At 47.2% G+C, this 17,295-nt stretch overlaps 1 protein-coding gene across 8 annotated transcripts in view; it reads right to left on the bottom strand.

Annotated features, from left to right (window-relative positions):
* PARD3 (par-3 family cell polarity regulator) overlaps positions 1-17,295 on the bottom strand; it is a 2,149,932-nt gene that overhangs the window by 89,877 nt on the left and 2,042,760 nt on the right. The gene's annotated exons all lie outside the window — the stretch shown is intronic.

Below are 17,295 nucleotides of genomic sequence, written 5' to 3'. Positions count from 1 at the left end.
ATATTGACTGGCAGTGCAAAGATAAAAATTTTTTGATTTATTAAGTAAGAGTCTGTGGAAACTTGACAATTATTGTGAAGTGTGAACCTTGTCTTAGAGTGGGACAATCCAAGTGCTAACTGAAAATCTCATTGAGTGAGGAAACCGTTGGAAGCAAACCTTTGCTATTGAGAGGAAGTTTGTATTGCCTTTGAAACAAAAATTGATTACTGAAACAAACTTTGACTGGTACTTTGAGTTGGAAAATCCTGCTTTAATCCCAAGCAGGGGCGTTGCTAGGGGGGGCAAAAGGGGCTACAGCCCCTGGTCTTTTGGTTGTAGCCCCGGATAGAATCTCAGGAGCTACAGCCAAAAGACTAGCTAGCCCCCTGTCCCAACAGTTCCGACATCAGTTTAGCCCCGGGTCTTTTCCAGACCTAGCAACTGCCCTGATCCCAACGACTGGTGAGCCGACCCTGGTTACAAGGATATATAGTTATAAAGTTCATGTGTGAATCTTACTGCTATTTTGTTGCGTTTGAACGGCCATATGATGCCGGTTTGATTTTGTTGTCTGTATAAGTGTGAGGGACAGATACCTTTTGATGTACAAGTGTTTTTCCTTTAGTCTTTAGTTCATAGGCAGGCAAAGCCTTGTTAGGTTAGGGAAGACGAGGCGTTTATCACACCCATATCATTTACTAAAATGGCTACTTGTGAAGATCTTCTATCCAGTTGTCCGCCTCGCATTTCTCACCCCTCAAAGAAGGCATGCACAGGGTACATTGTATTGTTTAGAAGATGTGGATGTGTATAGCCATGTATTGAACAGCAAAGAGATCCATTTTGAAGAGCCAGGCTGTAAAATTATATTGTAATGTGTTAATTCGATATTATAGTTTGAAGCTATCAAGGCACCATTTCCAAAATGTGACTATCATTTCAAGTTAATTAAAAACAAAAAATAAAAAAATAAAAATCACATGGAAATGAAACATAGAATGAAAAAGCGACTGCATCTGCTATGTAGCCTGCCTAAGGGGGGAGCTACTTTATTAAAAGGCCACTGAGGAGAATGCAGCCCATATGTGCACCCCTTCAAAAAATGTATTTAACATCTTCTGCTGCCCAGGTTACAACAAGATCCAGTTAAATATTTCTGATGAATGAAAGAGAAAGAAGACTGGGCTAGACTAGGACAGTACACACCGTGATTCTGGAGGCCCACTCATGCTGGGCCGACTAAAGGACAGACCACCCCTTCTGCAAAGTAACGTATTTCCATTTATTTGTATTTTTTATTTGTATTTCCATTTATTTGTATTTATTATTTGTATTTCCTCATGATGTTTAAACCAGTTTGTAGATTGGTCAAATGGTCTAAGAGTAAATGTCAAGTATTTTTGTAGAGCTATATTCTTGTCACTGCACAGTGAAGGTACACGGCAGACCGGACTGAGTCTGAATCAATGGTGGCTTGGATGCAACATTTGGGTTGTGACTAGCAGGTGAAAGGTGGTCTCGGAGGGGCACCCAAACTCGCCCTATAAGCTTGCCTCTGCAGGTATAAGGTGGTCTCGGAGGGGCACCCGAATTCACCCTATAAGCTTACCTCTGCCGCTTGTCACATGAAAATGAGCAAAACAAGGGAGGGGGCGTTACCAAAGAAAATCAAAGAAGGTGGGTTGGCTAGCTACATCATACTTTTATGAATCGAGAGGCGCAGCGCGGAAAGTGGGGAGAAAGGCATAATTCTAGATACATTGTTGTATAAGACCTGTAACTTTGAAAATGTTTATATGGGGGAAGTAAAGATTATGTACCTACATGAGACTACTTTACCTTGAGGTGAGTAGACTGAAGGTGCCTGAAGAACATCAGTCTTGTTGGCTTTTCATTATTTTTACAAGTAAATGAGGTATTAGAAAAATTGACCGTCTTACAGGAAAAAACCATGGTCTGGGATGGTCGGACCCTCCACGAGGGTGGACGTATGAGCATTAGGACTATTGGGACGAGTCTTCAAAGGGAAGGTTTAGTCAAAATGGATCATACCATTTGCATCATTTGGGCTGGGCATGCTTGGTAGGTAGTATGAAAGTTGATACATGCTTGTGTACTAGAAAGCGGCGTGCATGAGAAGGGAATAGTTTCTTACCTGTAACTCCATTTCTCCAGCATTGGTATCTTTCATGGGTTCACATGCTTAGAATATTCCCCGTCGACAGTCTGGGAACCCTCGGTAAGCTTATTAAGCCTTTTCCCGTAGGAAAACGTTTGACACTTTTGTGTCCTATCTACGTCGTTTTGGGCCGCGCACGCACGCCTCACTATGACATAGTGGCATAAATGCCCCGCCCCCGCTGCTCCCTTCAGGTTTCGACCCCTCCAAAGTGGAACGGGGTGAAACAAAAGTACAAGATGATTGCATTTTGGGGAGGCCGGAGGGCGCATGTGAATCAATGAAAGATACCAATGCTGGAGAAATGGAGTTACAGGTAAGAAACTATTCCCTTCTCCAGAATTGGATCTTTCATGGATTCACATGCTTAGAATAGAATGCACAGCAGTGAACTTGAAACAATGGAGGAGGTGTAAATGCAATCCAGCACCCACCCCATCCTGCAAAAGGCGAATCATAATCAAATAGGATTCGAAACTAATAATATGCCACAGTAATGTACCGAGTAACATTTATATAAGGCAAAATAAAATAAAAAAAATAAAACATACATAAACATACGCGTTTACCTCCCTGCGTATATTCGTACATATATATATATATATACATACAAATACATATCCAAACCAGCATAGACCCTCCTCAAAGAGAAGGGCTTACCTTATTGAAAAAGATGTCGCAAGACAGCTCGTCCCATTTGAATCTCGTCCGCATGCTGACGGTCGAGGCAGTAGTGGCGGGTGAATGTATGGGGCACTGACCATGCTGCCGCCCTGCAAATGTCTGTCAGTGGAACCCCCGCCCACAACGCCGTCGACGACGAAGTCGCCCTGGTCGAATGAGCTCTCGGATGTCCTTGTAGCGGTTTTCCCGCTTTTGAGTGACAGAAGGCAATCGTCGACGAGACCCATCGGGCCAGTCCTTGTTTTGAAATTGCCTTCCCCTTTGTCGAAGGCCCATATGCAACGAAGAGTTTCTGCGTAGATCGAAGTTGTTGAGTTCGATGAAGGTAACATTTTAGAGCTCTCTTGACATCCAGGGTATGCAAGACCTTTTCCACAGCTGATGAGGGAGTTGCGAAGAAGGTGGGCAGGACAATGGATGAATGTTTATGATAAGTCGTAGGAACTTTCGGGATGAAACGAGGACTCGTTGACAAGACCACTTTGTCTTTGAAAAATCTGAGATATGGAGGGTCTATGACCAATGCCTGTAACTCTGAGATCCGTCTAGCCGATGTTATGGCTATTAGAAAAGCCACTTCCCATGATAAAAACTTCATCGACGACGTGGCCATCGGCTCAAAGAGTGGTTTCATTAACCCTGCAAGAACCATGTTAAGGCTCCACGTCGGTGGAAACCGCTTAACCGGGGGAATCGTCCGGAATAGATCTTTCATGAAGTGTTTCACTAACCTGTCACTAAACAAGGGCGTTGATTTCCTCCCTCTTGTGAATCTGGAGATGGCCGCTAGATGAACCTTTAGTGATGAAAAAGACAAACCACTCTTCGCCAAATGTAGTAGATACGGGAGAATCTGTTCCGGAGTAACCCTCAGAGGTTCCACTCTTGCCTGTCCTTGGCACCACGTACAGAATCTCCTCCACTTACATCTGTAAGACTTGTTGGTGGACGGGGCCCGCGCAGCCTGTAATATCTTCCGACAGTCTGAGGGAATGTTCAAAGCACTAAATTCTGAAAAGTCAGAAGCCAAGCTGTGAGGTTGAGGCTGCTCGGGTTGTGATGCCACACCGTTCCTTCGTCCCAGGACAAGAGGTTGGGCACCTTCGGGAACGCTATTGGGCGATCCGCTGACAGATGAAGCAGGTCGGAAAACCATGGTTGCCTCGGCCAACACGGCGCTATCAAGATGACTCTGCACCTGTACCTGCGTATCCACTGCAGAGTTCTCCGTATCAGAGGGAATGGAGGGAAGGCATAGAGGAACTAGCCCATCCACAGGAAGGAAAACGCTTCTCCCACCGAATCTTCCTGTGGCCACCTGCTGGCGTACATCTCGCACTTCCTGTTCACCTTCGTGGCGAAGAGATCCAGTTGAGGTCGCCCCCATTTGTCGAAGACCTTCGACAATTGATCGGTGTCTATCTCCTACTCGTGAATCTGGTCCATATTTCTGCTGAGCGAGTCCGCCTGCTCGTTTCTCACTCCAGGCAGGTGATGAGCTATGATGCATATGATGCATATGTCGTGTTTTAGAGCCCAGTGCCACACTTTCTGAGCCTCGATGGAGAGGGTTCTGGATTGCGTGCCGCCGTGGTGTTGTCCATCAGAACTCTCACTGTGGATCCCTTGATGTGAGGCAGGAACGCCCTCAGGGCCCAGCGGACCGCTCTCAATTCCAGAACATTGATGTGCAGGAGAGATTCCTTCCGAGACCAACAGCCTTGTGTCTGCAGAGTGCCCATGTGCGCACCCCAGCCAGTTAGGGACGCGTCCGTGGTGAATCGGAACTCCAGCTCCTGTAGGGGTACCCCTTTGGAAATATTCTGAACCTTCTTCCACCACCGAAGAGTTGATAGGAGCTTGTTGTCATCGACGGTCAGCCTGTCTGACCAGAGGCCCTGAGCCTGCGTCCAACGGTCCGCCAAAAACTGTTGCACTGGCCTCATGAAAAGGCGGCAGTTGGGCACCAGAGGAATGCAGGACGCCATAGCTCCCAGGATTGATGTATATTTTCTCACAGTCTGGAATTGATTTTCAGCTGACTTGCCAATCGACTGAGCCTGGTGATCCTGTCGATGGATGGTCTGACTAACCCCAACTGGGTCTCAAACTGTGCACCCAGAAACACCAAGCTTTTGGACGCCGTTAGCGAGGATTTTTCGAAGTTTATTGCAAACCCCAATCGTTGCAAGAGGCTCATGGTGTCCTGTAGACTCCTGTGTGTTGACGCCGAGGAGGACCCCCTCACCAACCAGTCGTCGAGATACGGGTATACATGGTGGCCTTGCCTTCTCAGCCAGGCTGCCACCGGAGCTAGGCATTTCGTGAATGTTCTGGGGGAAGATTTCAGTCCAAAGAGAAGAACTGTGAACTGGTAGTGAGTCCGCCCTACCACAAACCTTAGGTATTTCTTGTGTCGCCGACACATCGGTATGTGGAAGTACGCGTCCTGCAGGTCCAGAGACACCAGAAAATCCCCTTCTTGAACTGACCTGATCACCACCTGGAGCGTGAGCATCTTGAACTTTGTGTTTTTCAGCGACTTGTTTAGTTCGCGCAGATCTAGGATGGGACGCCACTTTCCATTTGGCTTTTTCACCACAAAGTATCGGGAATAAACCCCTTGACCCCCTTTGTGACGACGGGACCAGTTCTATAGCCCCTTTTTGTAGCATAAGTGCTACTTCCTGCAGCAAAACGCTCAGATGGGATTGAGCTACACACGCCGGTGGAATATGCGGAGGGTTGCTCTTGAACTGCAGGGAATGACGGTATTTTACAGTGTCCAACCCCCATTGATCTGTTGTTATCAGCTCCCATTCGTTGATGTAACATGATACCCTGCCCCCAGAACGTTCCGATGCCCGTCATTGCTGGTCCTTACTCTGTTTATCCCTCGTCGACGAGTAACTTGCTCTCTTCTTGGGGGCCTGGTAGTCCCGGCGACGTTTCGCCGCTTGCGAAGCTCGCCTGTATTCCTGAGAGGAATATGCTGGCCTACCGAAGGGTCGGTCCCTCGATGAAAATCTGGAATTCCCCGAAGCTCCTCTGAAGGGACGAAAAGACCGGAAACCCCGACCACTCTGGAGGGCCCCCAAGGAACGCGCAGTGTCCGAGCCCTCCTTCATGCCCTTCAGGGCTTCGTCGACCTTCTCGCCGAAGAGGAGGTCTCCTTCAAACAGCATATCCAGTACCTTGTACTGCACCTCTGGTCGGAAGTTGGTGCATTTCAGCCATGCCTGTCGTCGGAGAACTACGCCGTTCTTTACTTGCTTAAATCCCGACTCCGCAAGGTCCACCGCGATGTTAATGGCGTGGTTCGAACCCTCCTCACCTTCCCGGACCAGCAACATAGCTGCTTTTCGATGTTCATCCGGAAGGTGTTCAAGTATGGGCGCCAACCGATGCCACATCTCCCTGTCGTATCTAGCAACTATGGCAAGCGAATTGGCCGCCTTCACTGTGGTAGCACCTACCGACAGGACCTTTTTGCCGAACGCATCCTGGCGTCTAGCATCACTTTCCAGAGGGGTCGTACACTTGTGTTGAGCCCTTGCCTTTCTTGCCGCCGATACCACAGAGTCAGGTGTAGGTTGAGAGGAAAGGAACTTGGGAGTAGAGTCCGGGGCTTTGAATATTTTCTCTAGGCGACCCTTCATCGCTGGCTCTGAGAAAGGGTGACCCATGGTCTGAAGACCTTCCTTCCACACATGATCTAGGATGGGCACTGAAAACACTGACCTCCTCCTTTTACCCATGTGGTCGAAAAGAAAACAGTCCTTTTTTTCCTCCTCTTGGGCCAGGCCAAATTCCATGCAAGCCCTGGCCATCATTTTGTGGAATGACCCGATATCGTCTGGGGGAGACGGCTGAGCCGGGCTCCTCAGGGTTTCCAATTCCACATCGGACTCCCAAGTCGGATCCCTGGAGGGGGAAAGGGAGACCACCGACGACGCTCTGCTGCCTGATTCCGAATCCAACATTTACCCTTCCTCGCAGCGTGCGGCCGAGAGATTTGCCACCGGAGACTCTGCTGTGGAGGTTGAAGGTGGCGGGCGGCGAGACGGGCCCGGGTCGTCGACGACCGACCTGGCCGGAGTCGTTCGGGGCAGTCTGTCATCCAGTGTCTTCAGCAGCGTTTGCAACGTGGAGAAAACCTCCAATGACAAAAACGACTGCGGGTTGAGCAGGGGCCGGAATGCTCCCGGGGAAAGGTTTGGTAAGTTGTAACCCCAGGCCTGCAGGGGCAGCTATCCTTTCACCCTTGTCTCCCGAGGATACCGACAAAGCCTCCTGCTGTAGAAGTGTGTCCGGCAAAATTGGGTCGTAGACCTCTGGACACCAGGCCACTTGAGGGGTGTCCGTCGACGAAGCGATAGTTGGCCCCGTCATTGACGTCACCTGCAATCCAGGGCCGGTTGATGTTAACTGCAACAACAGCAGAAAAGTAGATGACGACTTCCCAACCGTCGATGACGGTGGTGGTCGCGCAGGCTTATGCGTCGCTCCTGCCTTTTCCGAACTCGACCTGCGTGTCTCTGTCTCTCGACTCAAGGTCGATCTATGACGATCGCCTGAGGAGGATTTAGATTTTTCTTTGTCTTTCCTCGCTGAAGATGAGGACGAAGAGGCCTTCTTCGAAGAAGAGTCCCTGGAATGGCCTACTGACGATTCCTTGTCCACCGGTCGCGATTTCTTTACCGGTGGTTCCGATGACGATGAGTGGCGTGGGCCCCTGAAGGTTTTGACACCGAGGCCGCGCTGCGTGTGGAGCCCACTTCCGAAGGCGGGTATGCCCCCGCTCCATCGTTCAACCATGCGACAAGTCTGCGACTCCGATCCTTAAGAGTCTTCTGAGAGAATTCTTTACATATGTCGCACTTGTCAGCCGAGTGATGAGGGTGCAGACAGTAAACGGAGTCCATATGTCCATCCCCCTCGTAGACCTTCAGTCCGCACGTAGCGCACGGGCGGAACAGTGCTTTCCCCGACATTAGGAGAAAAAACCAAAAGCGCACAACCTAACCAAGTAGAAAATACACAAGGTGTTCCCACTTTCCAGACGATTGAAATCTGAAGGGAGCCGCGGGGGCGGGGCATTTATACCACTACGTCCTAGTGGGGCGTGCGTGCGCAGCCCAAAACGACGTAGATAGGACACAAAAGTGTCGAACGTTTTCCTACAGGAAAAGGCTTTATAAACTTACCGAGAGTTCCCAGTCTGTCGACGAGGAATATTCTAAGCATGTGAATCCATGAAAGATCCAATGCTGGAGAAAGCTGATGCCCACATGCCTGTGTATAAGAAAGATGATGCATGCCCGTGTACAAGTGAAAGCTGAAGTTTGTGTATACAGATTGGGGTTATGTTTGATTTTACCAAGGGAAAATTCAGAGTGGTTCATTTCATTGCGACCATAACACTGCATTATTATTTTTTATTTTATTTGGGGGGTGTCCCCCCCCAACCCATTTGAACCCATCTTCAGACACTTGGTGCCTTCCCCAGACTTTGTGGTAGAGCATGCTGTTGCTTCAAGATGTCAGTTTAGCCACTGGCCCTAAAGAAGTCTGGTGACCTGCTTGAACCCCTCCATGCCAGGGGCGGCGAGAATGTGGGGCCCGGGTGCCCGCCGGCAGAATTAAGTCGGGGCTGAGCCCCCCCGCACCCTGGGCCGGAGAGAAGCGATGCAGTATGAATGGCCCTTTGTTCCTTCCATACTGTGTCTCTCTCTGGCGGCCTGGGTGATAGCCGGGTAAAAAAACGATGTTTAAAAATTGAGGGACGGATGCAAAGCAAGAGGCTCTTGTTTTACATCTGTCCCTCAATCTCTAAAAATGTTTTGGTTTGGGCATACTTCTGCATCTGTGCACCCGGGTGCATGGATGTAGAGGTACACCCAAACCAAAACGATTTTTAGAAATGGAGGCACAGATGCAAAGCAAGTCTGTCCCTCAATTTCTAAAAATCTTTTTGGGTTGGATGTATTTGTACATCTGTGCAACCCTCTTGGCAAGAGGGTTGCACAGATGTAGGGTACAGCCAACCCATAACGATTTTTAGAAATGGAGGCACAGATGCAAAGCAAGTCGGAGGGCCCCTATTGCATTGCATCTGCAGAGGGAGGCGATTGGGAGAGGGCAAAAGAGACTGTGTGCATGTCTCCGAGTGTGTACGTGGTGAGGGTGAATGCTATGCTATGGGCGGGGAACAGAGGCATTGAGGGAGGTAACTCCCCTGAATTCGAAAGAAGGTAAAAGTGTGGGAGAAGGTGGGAGTGTGGGGTGAGGTGGGATCACCTTCTTGGGGGAGTTAGCGGGGTGGGGGCAGTAGAATGTGACAATTCGGCCTTTTGAAGACCACACAAATCGGGCAAAATAAATCTGTCTTTTTTTGTATTTGTTCTTCAAAATGCAGAATTATCACATAGAACCCAGTATGGACCTTGCCATACGGATGACCTTGTTCAGTGTAATAGCATTCAATGGGACAGTACTTGCAGGGCCTAATGGTGCAGAGCTAATGAGCTTCTATATTTTTAAAGAGACAGTAACAGCACTTCTCAGCAGGGCTGTGTAATCTATTTTCTACTAGAGCTTCCATATTTGAAATGGGGCAATGCTGGTACTCCTCAGCTCGCTAAACAGAGCTTCTATAATTGTAATACTATGCTTTTGTTGAGGCAATGCTAGTTCATCTTAGTGGGGCTGGTATACTTTTGATGGGACAGCAAAAGCACTTCTCAGTTGAGCTGCTACACTCTTATTGACAAGGCCATAGCACTTCTCAGCAGATTCATTTACTTATATTTTAATTGGTTATTTATAATGCGTGTAATACCCAGAGGTTTCTAAGCGCGGACCGAGGGATCGAACCTGTGTTGCGCGGACCGAGGGATCGAACCTGTGTTGCTCCATGTCGTCTTGCTTCCAAGGAGAGCACGTTGCCCCTGAGCTATCCTCCCAAGACTGAAGATCTGAAGTACATTTAATGATACAGAACCAGAACTATTGAGCAAGTCTAACATCATCTTCATTATCATCAGAATAACTCAACACTGTTGTGGTTATACAAGAGCTAATATATTTGAAGGGATGGAATTACTCAGAATGTAGCAGCGCTATTCAATAACCCAAAGTGCTTAAGCATAGTTAATGTGAAAATACTACACTTCTCACCATTGAGACAGTACTGCCACTTCTCACAGAGGCTTCTACACCTTTTATGGGGCAGCACCGATCCAGCCTACTGGACAGCTTCAATTTTAATGGCACTTCTCAATAGGACTGCTATACTTCAATAGGAAATGACCAACACCACCCCGCAGGGAATGGCATACTCTTGTGCCACAGAAAAAGCACTTCCACCCACCACAGCTGCTTTATTTGTAATGGCACAGTGCGTGTACTTCTCAGCCACTCTGCTTTACATTTAAACAGACCGAATTGCCATTTCTCAGCAGGGCTGCAACACTATACGATTGTGTTCTGTATGTTGAGTGCTTCTTCACCACCAATGTGGATTCATGGCACTCTCCCAGTGTCTAAATAGTAGATCTGGCTACATTCAATTGGAAGCAGGCATGTCCTGAGCTGCCCGCTGTACATAAACTGCTGCTCAGAATGTTGGAAGCCGTGATGGGGCAAGGGATAGAAGGCTCGAGCCTGTAGGATAGCAGAATCAGCAGTGTCTTAAAACCTGCTCACTCATTCTGAAGTGAGGGGCCATGGGGCAAAATGAGCCTGATCCCACATACAGGGGATTGTTACCCCTTTATCTCTCCTGAATGAAAGAAAGAGCTCTCTCAGACACAAGTTATCGCCTCTGCACACACAATGAATGAATATGGTATGGATCTATAGATTGAGAAAACTGGAGTGAGAATTCAGTGTTTTAACAGAAATATAATTGACTTCCCAGATGGGAGACTGACTCCATTAATATACATGGGGTCATTGAGATGCCCAAGAGTGAAACTGTGCGTTCAGTTGTGAGATTACCAGCAACGGGCATACTATGCTCCAAGGAGTGAGGTGCCCACTCAATATATCACTCTGTTTAAAGGTATGAGATCCATCCTGAATGCTTGCCCAAAGAGCCTTTGCCAGAGTTTCATACTGAAGAAGTGAGCATGTGGTCCAGGGTCTGCAGCCCACACACACGCATGGGATTCCCATGCACCCACTTGCGAGATTTGCACCAAATTGGTGAGATTGTGCTCCAAGGTAGGAGGCACACGCACAGTCTTTGCTCTGAGGTTTGAAACACTCAGAGGATGGGATGGCATTTTGCTCTCCCATCCTAGTTGTGTTTCTCTGCCTTTTGAGGGCTACTACAACCTGGATGATTACAGAGGAGTGGAGTAGGGGCAGTGTTGGCTTACTGGAATGCAACTGGAAGGCTTAAACCTCCTCCTTACTTGACTTTAGTATATGCAGTACATGCTAGCCAATGTTTCCACTGTTCTGTGCCCCCCGCCCCCCTCGCACCAAGTTGGCGACTAAGTGCAAATGCGGTCATATAACTGCTGGTGATGTCACTTCCTATGTTTGGGCACCCCACGGGAAATGTATAAGTCAGCTCCCCTGCTCCACGCGAGGGAATGCTGCAACATGCACAGTGATACAGCTCCGGCTCCTGCAGAGTGGTCTACCACATCTCAATTTCCCCTAGGAATAGCCTGCCAAGCATCTTGAGAGTGTGAGCCCACTGAATGACAATGCTATGACAGATTGTGCAAGAGACCAACCTCCACCGGTCACCAGGGTACCCACCAAAAAACATATTTTAAGAGCTTGGACGTAAACGTTAAGGCTCGCCACATTTCTATTTTCGTCAATAAAAACAAAACAGTAACAACATCTAGCTGTTTGCCTCTGCAATGCTTATTGCGCTACCATTTTAGGTAAATGTCTACATCTGAAAACTACTTCTTAACAGTTTGATGACCCTAAAAGCGTTATTAAAAAGCAGAGCACACGGTTTCCTGTGCCTTTTAAAGTAACATGGTTGGGATGAATAAGAAAAAAACAAACTGCGTTAATAACAGCAGAGCTTTAAAAAGCAGGCATGCAATTGCAATCACGAAAAACGGGTTTCCCGCTGGGTCACAGTGCGCCCAAGAAGAAACTAGTGGAATCCATACAAAGCAACTAAATTATAATGCCATTTAATTGGAATTTAGTCACTCAGAGCTTTCATGCAGGACAAGAAAACCCCCGGGAATGCGCTGTGAATGTGATTGTTAGGGAGAAAAAAAAAGGAGGAGTCAATTTTCTGACCTACAATTTAGCAAATGATTCCATTCCTATGGTAATCAGCCTGCCACCCCCATAATCCCCCACTCACTCATGACAGGAAACCGCAAAACATGCCAAGCTGTCCGTCTAATGTTGCTATGACATTCAAGTACACAACTGCTTGACTCACGTCCTTGAGTAGTTCAATTCCAGGCGTTGAGTACACATTTTTCCCACACATCAATTTCCCAAGACAACAACACGCTCTCGCTCATGCTAAAAGCAACCCGCTCTGCCGCTGAAAACACACCAACAATAAAGGCTCTTAAGGAAGCAATATGTAGCATCTTTGTCCCACTATCTTATGCAATGAATGCTCCCACGATTAAGGTCCGTACGAAGAAATCTGCGGCGCTGTAGTGACATTGTGCACTTGAATGCGAAATGGGTTAAAAATTGGCTGCAGTGAATATGTACTGATTCACGTTATTCTTCAAAAGGACAATGTTTGTACCGGGTGCAAATACTGTACAAGATTGCACTGCACCAGTTCAAATGCTCTTTAATATAAGCCTAGACGGCCATTTTCTTTATTTTTCTAACAAAAGAGGCTTATTCAGACAGATTAATTGAAATACAGACTATTTATGGAGCAGCAGACATTGCAACTGAGCTATTATTATTATTATTATTATTATTATTATGGTATTTATTGAGCACGGACTTAGCTTTGAGAAGCAACAGAGCCCTTTACACATGTATAAAACAGTATAGATGCATAACAAAGCGCTTTACTTTTCAGAGGTAACCACAGAACAGATATACAGCGGGTGGGTGGAATAAAATACAGCAGGGTACAGAGGAGGGGTACAGCTGCACACGGCGGCGGGGAGGAGAGGGACAGCCAGTGTCTAGCACGTCCGGTGGCGCGGCGCGAGGCGACATGATGGCCTACGGGTTGAGGAGGAGACACTCCTTGAAGAAGACAGTGTAGGCTTGTTTTCTGGTTCTTTACTTTTTGCAGTTCAGGATTTCAAGTCTTCATGTGTTCTGACTTCTGGTGGTGCACTGTCCATGGGAGATGCTGAGTTTCTCCACGAGGTAGCTGAGTGGCTTGAGGGCAACTGCCTTATAGATGATGCAGCAAGACTTGAAGGTGATTTGTGCTTACAGTGGGAGCCAGTGAAGGTCGATGAGGGCTAGGGTGATGTGGTTATATCTGTGTAGACCCGTGAGGTGTGCAGCCGTGTTTAGGACACTTCTCAAGGGCACAAGGGAGGATAATGGGAGACCTTTGAAGAGGGCATTGCCCCCATCCCAGTGGGATAGGACCAATTCTTGAACAGTGGATCTAAATCGGTCTGGAAGGAAGAAGGGCTTGACTTGCCGCAGGAGGGAGAGCCAATACCAAGATGTCTGAGTTTTCTTAGCTATGTGTATCTTGAAGGAGAGGTGCCTGGCGATGTGGAACCCAAGGGAGTTGGTGCAGGAGGTGAGCTTGCATGTGAAGCCCTCACTACTAATGCTACCAATGGCGGCAATGGGATGTACATTGTTAAGAAACATAGGCCATTACATTGGATAATGATAAAAAATAGTATCACAGTGCTTAAAAACAGGATACATCCATCATAAAGCTCTATATACAATTCATGGTACTGTATTCAAAATGACGAACAACTGAGCGGAATATACGAATCAGCCACTACTAAACTTCAAATGGTTTGTCAGAGGCCACCTAGGAACCTGTAAAAATGCTTTCACCATATATACAGTGGGGAGCTTGACGGAATGCCACCTCTTATTTATGATCGGGATGAACAAAAAAAACTCAATTGACCCCAGATGAAAATAAGGACATTTTACAGCGCACCTAGCGGTATTAAACAATTCAAAAAAGCAATGAAGAGTGGACAGTGGATGTCAGCTATCGGAGATGTGGCAGCCATTCGGTAGGCAACCCCCAGCATGCCCTTATGGAGGGAGTTAAGAAAGGCCTGAGGGAACCTGTGTAGGGTTCCAAGCATGTCGGAATATAGTCACACCCTGCATTCACAACCCTTGGGTGTGGGTGTTTAATTCGGCTGGGCTCCTTCCAAAGACAATTCATCAGTGCAGAAGCACAAACACTGTTAATGTGGATAGGACCTGTAGTGAGAATATTTTCATATGTGAACTCACCCCTGGTACTTTGAAGGGCCACGGGACATGCAAAAGGCTTGGTGCTGTCTGCAAGTGCACTCCCCCTTAGGGCAGCCTACTCAAGGTTCTGTGCGACTTCCAGACATTGTGACAGGAATGCGTGTTCCCTACGGCTTTGTGAAGGGATACTGCGCTCTCTCCGGTCGGTGAGCAAATCCGCCCTTTTTTTAAATAACTGGGGTGGATGGACACACACACACACACACACTCTCAGGGCTCAAGTTAAAGAACACGTGAGCGAACAGCAGACCCCCCTGTGCTCTTGAGAAATTGGGGAGTTGGTCTTGCTGGGATTGTCAACAATAGGGGGGAACACATGTACCCCCCAGCCCACATGAAGGTCTCTTCTCGAAACCTGTGAAATATCTCATTAGGATTTTTACCAGCTATTTTGGCATAAAAGGTGCATGCCTTTTATAATTTGGCAGCAACATTATAGGAAACGTGTCCCTTAGGTTATTCTGTTCAGTCTTCACAACGAATTTCCCGAGAGGCAAATGCATATTCGTCCAGTGCACTTTCTTCATGTAGGAAAGACCAAGGGTGTCACATTTGCATATTTCACTAACACCTGTTCCCTTCCTATGATGCCACTTGTCATTACATATATGAACGAGTGCACCCACTTTATTTTAGGACTTTTGCTCTGCACCCATTGTGCATATGACAGCCATGTGTGCTAGAGCATGTGCATCCAGGGTGGTCCATGCTCCATTGTAAAGGAGTCCCAAATGTAAATGGGTCCGCTGCTAACGACGTCCCAGTGGGAGAGTACCGCCTCTCCTTGCCTGCTGGTGATATTTTTTTTTTTTTAAAAACCTTACTTCAACTTCAATCTATTGCTCAAAAACGCAGATTGCTTTTGAGCCGATGCAGTCCCTAGGCACACCCGAGCAAGAACCAGAGAAAGGAAAAACATGTACAGTAATGGCTATTCCATTCCTCAGCATTCATATCATCAGATTATCACTTTGGAAGAAGCTGAAAGACCATATACCACATGGTTCCCAAACAGGAAGGTGCACAGTGGCACTAGAATCAAGGACTGGGAAGGGGGATGGGCCGAAACTGCAAAGTCTCATTCACTTAGAACAGATTCTGGAAAGTTTCAGCTCAAGGTTCCTGGTTTAATTTCCACGCTGGACGGCAGTAATTCAAATAGCCCATTATCTAACAGATGCTACAGAAAACTTAGCAAAAGAAAGTTGCCTTCTCAGTGTACTTCCTAGTTAAATGTGCGGCCAATTCACAACTGTAATCATGATTTTAAAAAACAAGCATGGTACTGGTGTCAATTTTCCAGAGCCGTTATCTTGATTAGAAAACTATAATGGCCACTCCTCAGCCAATCAAAAAGATCGAGATGTGATCAATCGTCTGAATGGCTGCTTCAAAATTCTCACAGGACTTACTTACATCTCGGCATTTACTCGTCCATCACCACTCTATATCCCCCTTTGACAATGACAGCAGTCTCTGTGGAATCGAAGGGATTTCTCTGAAGGTTGGGGGAGTGGTCAGTGTTTTGGTGTTAATACTGGCGGTCACTACCATCAGGGGCAGAAGAGAGCATAAGGCACCAAAGACGAGACACACATCAATGCATGTGTTCACTCTGACTTGCACGGCCCACGGCACCGTGCCCAAGGGCACAGCCTCCTCTGCCACCACTTGCCTCTTTTGTCTTGCTTCATGATAAACAGGAGTAAAACTGGGTGGAGTAAGCTATGTCACTTCAGAAAGGGCGGATAGCGGACCCTTGTAAGGCACACTTAGCTTGTGTAATGATAACAATGTGCTCATAGCATAACAGACCGAATCGGCTCAGGAGCGTAACTCGCGTGAAGCAATTGCCCTACAATAATGACTACACCTGTGGTCGTTACTGCTACATTTCCACTTGGAGTAAAACATTTGGAACCTGAAGCCAATCAGGATTGCTGGTATTGTTTAACTCCCCTAAAATGCTATCCGCTGTATAGATCCAGGTGAACCCACAGGGTGACAGCTCTGCTGTTCTCTTTCCTCCACACCTCTTCACACCCCTTCTGCATCCTCAGAGCCCGCGTTACTCACCAGTCTTCCCCTCTCTCTGTGTATGCTGTCTGACTGCGTAGAAGTATGGTCTAACCTTTGAGAATACTCTCCATCAGCAGCTGCCAAGTCCTTTTCTTGGTGGCCATCTTGGAAAAGTTTAACTTTTTGACTGGACTCTCTTCTCCTGTGCAGACCAAAATGCTTTGCTTTCCATTAACGAATGTGAAAACTGGAGGGTCCAACCTTGGCACACGGCCCCATGGCAAGGTGATAGGAGCAGAAATGTCTACGGACGTAACAGCAGGAATTCTGAAAATGTTTTCCCTCACAGGGCGGAACGATATAAAAGCATTACAGCTCTTCTGCCGTTAAAAGCATTATAGTCCTTCTGCCTGGGAAGTACTGGTCATTATATGCCGATCCACTCTTACAGGCCGTTGGTGAGGGCAGAAGACAGCTAGTTCAGTCTTGAGTGGTCCTCTAAAACACTAAATCAGCACATTCACTTGAAATGTTGATTGCGTGACTAAAAATCTAATTTCTCAGAATGCGACAGATAACTTATGATATACGTCTTCTCTGGAATCTATCCTAGAGCATAGCGGACAATGAGTAGAGGTATGACTGACGTAAGGGATGAAGGGAAAAGAGAGGATCATACGAGGTCCCAGAGCTGGTGAAGTCATATGCTAATAGCACTTTTGCATAGAGAGCCAGTCAATGCCACAATAATTTGTTCCTCATCTTTCTGATGTCGACTCATTTATGGCTGACCATGTAGCTAGCATTATTGAACGTCTAATATGGTCAATAATTCTACACTGATCCCTCCAAGTGATGCATGTCCCACTGGTCAGCTGCCAGAATCTGGCATCACTACCTGGAAGGCAGTGCAAGCGTACACTTTAGAGAAAACGTGCTTCGCCGATTATTTCACAAAACAAGGATTGCTGGAGGTATCCCATCTCCTC

Source organism: Ambystoma mexicanum, chromosome 2q (genome assembly GCF_040938575.1).
Source record: "Ambystoma mexicanum isolate Mex_15411 chromosome 2q, UKY_AmexF1_1, whole genome shotgun sequence".
In the NCBI taxonomy this organism is placed as follows: Eukaryota; Metazoa; Chordata; class Amphibia; order Caudata; family Ambystomatidae; genus Ambystoma; species Ambystoma mexicanum.
This window is presented reverse-complemented; position numbering and strand designations above follow the sequence as displayed.